At 55.8% G+C, this 6188-nt stretch overlaps 1 long non-coding RNA gene across 1 annotated transcript; it reads right to left on the minus strand.

The window, feature by feature from the left end:
• Positions 1 to 3539: 3539 nt before the first annotated feature.
• LOC121673714 lies at positions 3540 to 5743 on the minus strand. Its single transcript, XR_006019291.1, has 3 exons — positions 5438 to 5743; positions 4859 to 5247; positions 3540 to 4749 (listed from the first exon to the last, which is right to left on the minus strand). It is a non-coding gene; the product is annotated as an uncharacterized LOC121673714 (long non-coding RNA).
• Positions 5744 to 6188: the final 445 nt, after the last annotated feature.

Below are 6188 nucleotides of genomic sequence, written 5' to 3' on the forward strand. Positions count from 1 at the left end.
TGTGTGCACTATCCGTGTGTGCACATCCATCCCTGTGTGCACTATCCATGTGTGCACATCCATCCCTGTGTGCATTATCCGTGTGTGCAGGCATTTGTGTGTGTGTACATCCCTCGATATCCGTATGCCTGGATCTGGGTGGGGGTGTGTGTGCATGTGTGTAGCCACATCTCTGCACGTGTGTGCTGCCCCTTTTTGTGCATCATTTTTGTTGCCCCTTTGTGTGTCTGGGCCTGCACGTGCATCCACATGTTCTTCCATGTGTATCCATGTGTTCTTCCATATGTATCCATGCATGCATCTGTCTGTGGACATGTCTCTGTACACACATGTAGGTGCATCCATGCGTGTGTGCATCCCTGTTTGTATCGCCATGTGTGCATCCATCCATGTGCACATGTGTTTGTCCATGTCCACGTATCCATGTGCGTATCCATGTGCACACCCCTCTGTGTGTGTGTGTGTGTGTGTGTCCTGCTGGAGGTTCACGGATCAGCTTTATAGACCTTCTGGATTTTTTACGGCATTACGGAGCACTCGATGACATCACCCACCCAAATATTAAAACCTCATGTGCCAGCCAGCCCAGCCCAGCAGAGCTCAGCTCCGGGCTCACCGTTCCCGAGGCTGAGGCTGCGGCACAGCTGGGGGCAAGCAGGATGCACAGGGTGGCAAGTGGCCCCTCCGGGGCAGCCCCAGCCATCCCAGCCTGGAGCTCACCGTCGAGGCAGGAACATTGACACAACAGCCTTGATGGAGTCATCCCGCTGGGATGAACAGGGAATTAGAGCCTCTTGGTCCGTGTATTTTGGGTGCTCGGTGTGGGGGCATCTGTGGGAGGAGGAAGATGCTGCCAGTGCCGGTTCCTGGCTGTGGCACCAGGCAGCTGCTCTAGACCAAGTGATGGGATTTATATTTTTCCCCCCTCTTCCAGGAAAAAAAATTCATCAAAACCAAACCTGTTTGTGGGAAACAGCTCCAACACATTTCCTGACTCGAGAAAAAGTGCATTGGGGAAAAAAAAAAAGTTTCCAGTTTTTTTAGACAGAAGGCAAAGCCTTTGGAGAGGTAACAGCACTCTGTGGTGGGAGGTTAACCGAAGGGAAAAGGTTGAAATGCAAAGAAAGGTTTCAAATGTTCCCAGAACAACTTTTCCTGGTCAAGCAGAAGCAAAGTTCCCAAGCCTTCCCCAACTTTCTTCTTTGCAGCTCAGTTTGGGAAAGGAAATGTTTGGAAATCTCAGTGCTCCTTGCAGACAGGAAAGGCCCCGCTTCCTCTGCGCCATGCCCAGAGCTGCCGGGCAGCAGGAGCACTCGGGTGAGGCTGAGTGCCCTCCCCAGCTCTGCTCCCAGCAGCAGGAATTCTCTGCAGGCAGAGGAGGGCAGCTGCCTGCAGGGAACAGGAGTTGGGGTATCATAAACGTTACAGGTTTTGCAAAAGAAAAGAAAATAAGCCAGCAAGGAGTCCTTAATGTGCCCTGGGAAATTTGCACAGCCTGAAACCCTTTAGCTTTTTTCTTGCTGCTAAGTTCAGCCTCTACATCCCTCATGGATCTTTGGTTGTGTCCCCTCAGCTTCCAGCATTGCCCCCACCAACCCTCGCATTCCTTCCCCTGCCTTAGGGCCACCACAAGCCTCTGCCCCCCAGGCCCAGGCCCCACACCAGCATCTGCTCACCCAGCACCGTGCTAGGGTCCCTGTGAGGAGGACAGGTCCCTGTGAAGGAGGCAGGTTGGGCTTTCATTGTGTGAGACATGGGGGAGTTTGGGGGCTTCTTCTTCTCACTGGCTCTGAGCTGACTGAGCCCCACAACGTCTGTCAGAACCACTTTGTGTTTCTCTTCTGAGGTGAGTCAGCAATGCTGTGATGTACCCGGAGGCCAAAAGGTCATGGAAGGGTTGGGATTGTTCTCCAGAAGTCACCTAACCCAATCCAATCCAACACGACACAACCCAACACAACCCAGCACAACCCAATACAACTGATAGAGCACGACCTAACCCAACCCACCCAATCCACCCAACCCTACACAACCGAACACAGCCCAGCACAACCCAACATAACCCAACCTAACCAAACTCAATCCAGTGTAACGTGTCCCAAGGACCCAATCAGCCTATCCCAGCATAACTCAACACAACCCAACCAACTCAGCTGAGCCTACCTAACCCCGCACTACCCAACCAGCCTGACTCAACTTCCTACACAAGTCCTAAAGCAAGTTTCCCCACCGCCTCCTGCGCAGCCGAGCTCAACCCTTCTGGGATGTTGCAGTGGTTTTGGTTGAAAGATCTCCCTCCTCCTGTGCTCAGCAGCCCAGGGGGGTTGATCCCTTCAGGGAACTGAATCACGTGCCCCCCACCAACGTGGGAGTGTCACAGAGCCTCTGAACCTCGTCAGGAGAGTCAGGCCAGGCCGCGCGGGGCCGTTCTGGGAAGCCATCCAGCCATCCGCTGGAGAGAGGAGTCTGCCTAAAAATGCCTCTGCTGGCTCCTCTCCACACTCCGACCGTCCCATATGGAACAAATGTACATTTTCCATCAATTGTTTGTATTTTGCATTTAAAGAAAGAAGGGGGAGGGAAAAAAAGCCAGCAAGCAAGCGGGCTATACATATACGCGAAGCGTCAGTGACAGCAGATAGGCCCCATCGCAGAGAGGGAGAAACACTGGCCGGCGTTCAAGAGACTCAAACTTATGGTATGAAACAATAAATTTTAAGTGTGTTTTGACATATTTGGTGGTCTCTGCCTCATGCTTAATGAGCATTGGTCCACGTTGTGGGGGAACTACACAGCTCGGGTGGTTGGCAGGCTGTGCTGGGAGGGGGGTCGGTGGCCAGCGAGGCCGGAGGCAGACGTTGAGGTGGTCTTGGCATGTGTGTCCCAAGGGAACAGGGCACAGGGATGTGACACCACACTGACATGCTCAGAGGAGGGGATGCTGCCGGTACTGCAGTGCCTCAGGGGAACCAGCGGTGATGCCAACTTACAGGAAGAAGCATAAAGAGGTAGAATTGGATTGAATTTGGTCAGGAGGGGACACAAAACATGGTGGTGATGTCCCAGAGCAGCATCCCTCACCTCCACATAGCTTGGGCAACCTGTGCTACCATCTCCAGGCTGGGTCCCGGTCAGGCAGCACTGCTTTGCCTGCAGGAAGACCGTAGTCTCCCACATCCCATCGCCATGGGGAGAATGCCCAAAGGGATGGGCAAAGCGGCAGGAGAAGGGAGTGCAGCTCTCCCACATCCCCCACCTCTGTGCCAGGCTGCCCGGCTCCCCCCGTCTGACAGGGTTTGATCAGAAAGATGGACATGAAAGTGGAGCTTGGCTCTGGTTTCTCTCTCATTCAGAACATTCAAAAACTATTAACTGTGGTGGGGGTAAGCAGGCAGCTGGTTTTAATATCGTGCTCTTCCAATTGTGTTGGGTTTTTTTTTCCCTTGCTTTTCGCGAGTACTTTAAGTGACATGGTTACATGTATTTGATTAAAAAGCTGTAATTCAACGAGCGCATTTTCTTGTACTGTACAAAATGGCTTAAAGACACAGGATTTATTTACGGTGGTCTCCCAGTTTTCCAGCTCTGCCAAAAGACAAGATGACAGGGAAATCACAGGAGGGAGGACGGATAGCAGCAGAGGGGGACATGCAATCTCTCCTGGCTTTCCCAGTGCAGGGAACATGACTGGATCATTTCCTCTGCTGTAAGGTCAGCCCACTGCCACCAGCCTGGTCTTTGGGCCATCCACTGGTCCCAAAGGCACAAGTTCCTTTTGGTGTCCCCAGGACTGGGTCTCAGCTTACAGGAGCTGGCAGAGGGGACAGCTAGGAGGGGACAGCTTGGTTTGTCCAAACTGGCCCCTGTCTTGCCTGGAGCAAGATGCTGCAGGACGCAGCTGGAGGCAGGAGGGGGAGATTTTTCCACCCATGCCCATCCCCTGCCTGTGCAGCGATGCTGCCAGCACCGAGAGGCCTGTCCCAATCCAGCAGCTCTATTTCCTAAGGAGGAAAAAGCCTTTATGAGATCCCAGCAAGGAGCCACGACCTGATGCTGCCGAGAACCCTGGATCATCTCCCATTAACCCCAACATCTCCCATGGCACAGCCACAGACTGGAGCCATGCTCACCCACAACTTTTTGGCATCTCTGCTTCCAAAGTGATGGATTTCAACCCAAAAAGCAAACGTGGAGAGGAATAAAGAGAGTGGGGCTGCTCTGCACCCCCTCAAGCACCAAAATTACTATGTCCCCCCACTCTGCTGGCCATGAGGGGCTGTGGTACGGTCCCTGCACTCCATCACATCCCTGGGCTTGTTGCATTCCTCTGGCCTGGAAAGCAGGCACATGCCTGTGCGTGTGCATGCAATGCTGACCCCACAAACCCACTCCACCCCGCACAGCTTCACCTTTCTCACCTAGATGCATAAAAAAAATTGTAATAAAAATAAACCCAGCGACACTTGCACCTCACCTGCCTCAAAGGCCCTAATGTGCAGCCCCGGGGACATGGACACCGACCCCAGCATCACTTGGGACCACCCTGGGAAATCCCAGCCTCCCCCAACCCTGCCTGGCTGCTGGCCATGCTGAGCCGAGCCGTGTCTCTTCCTCAGCTCGCTCCTGCCCAGGGATCACCTGCAGTTCAGTTGATTTATGAACGGAGAGTTTTTCGAGCTCTGTTTCCTTTTCATTGTTGTTTCAGTTGCTGTGCTTGCTTCCGCCCGCCTTTGAATAACTCCTGCCACGCTGCAAGCGGTGAGAAAGACACCAAGTAAACACTCACACTCGGCCCAGGCCCGGGGGGCAGGAGCCCCAAAAACAGGGGGACACAGAGCTGCCCACTGGCTGGTCCTACCTGTGGCAGGAGATTGCTGGGCTCCGAGTGAGCAGAGCCCCGAAGTGGACCCCTCTTTTCTCACAGCTGCAGTTTGGGATGGGGGAGCCACTTCCTAACCCCCTGCTCCGAGACACAGCTCCTGGGAGATGGCAGTCCCGTGGGGATGCTGCTCTCTCGTACTGTGGCTGGGGAGGAGAGGGTTGTGGTGGGTGGTTTGACTGGAGGGGACCCTAAAATGCAACTTGTGGCGGGGCGATTCATTGCCCCATAGAGGGCAGGGTCCCCCCGCCCAGGGCTGTGCTCCACCCGGCTTCATTCCTGTCCTCATGCCCAGCTGGAGCAGGGGCTCCCACTGCGGCACAGAGACGATGCTCTCAAGGGAGCTTGGGTTGATTTACAGCAAAGCCCTTGAAGGAAAAAAAAAAAAAAAGAAATCATGAAAGGAAAGGAAAGAAACCCCATCCGCAATCTCAGCTCAGCCCAGGACCCACGTCCCCGCTGCTGCCACCTGCCATCCGCCTTCCCCCTCCCTCCCAGCCCCATCCCGGGCCACCGAGGAACCCCCATCCCGGGCGATGGGCAGCTGCCCGTCCCGACCTGCGCCCATTGTCCTGCCCTTCCTCCCCGCGCCCCTCAGCCCCCCGCCGCCGCCCCGGGGCCGGGGGGAAAACAGGAAGCGCTCCCCAGCACGCTGCTGCGGAAATGAGACAAGCGGGCTGGAGCGGCGGCGAGGACGGCGGGAGGAAGCGGACGGGATATTTGGAACTGACGGCGAATTCTTGGGCTTATCTCTGCGCCGCAGAGGCCCAGGAGTCCTTACAAAACAGCGCCCAGCTGGAGCGAGGCCCGCGGCTGGGGACGCGTCCTCGTCCCCAGCGCCACCCCTGGTACCCGGCTCGGCGGCGGGATGCTGGCGGCAGGGAGGGGACACACATCCAGTGTGGTGGGTGGCACCTGCGTCCCATCAGTGGTCACAGAAGGGACCTGACGCCTTGCTGCAGGGTGGGGATGGGCGGCCGGCAGGCTGAGTGGTGCCCAGGTTGCACGTCCCATCCTTCAGCAGGGATTTGAGGATGAGGGATCCCAGCATCCCTAAAGCCTGTCCAAAACCCCCACTGTGTTATGAGCCCCTAGGCACGAGTTCCCCCTTTCCCATGGGAAACCGTTCCCTGTCCTGCCCACAGTCTGCACTGGGACACTTTCAGCGCATCACCTTCCCTTCCACACCCGCAAGCACCAGCAGCAGAGCTGGGATGCGGGTGCTGGTCCCCTGCATGCCCTGCCTTCCCCACCCACGAAGGGTTACAGTCAGCCTGGATTGCTCCGATCTCGCCCTTCCATCTGCTGC

The sequence above is a fragment of the Corvus kubaryi genome, unplaced genomic scaffold (genome assembly GCF_017639235.1).
Source record: "Corvus kubaryi isolate FWS band 111438036 unplaced genomic scaffold, C.kubaryi_AGA036_p1.0 134, whole genome shotgun sequence".
Taxonomy (NCBI): domain Eukaryota; kingdom Metazoa; phylum Chordata; class Aves; order Passeriformes; family Corvidae; genus Corvus; species Corvus kubaryi.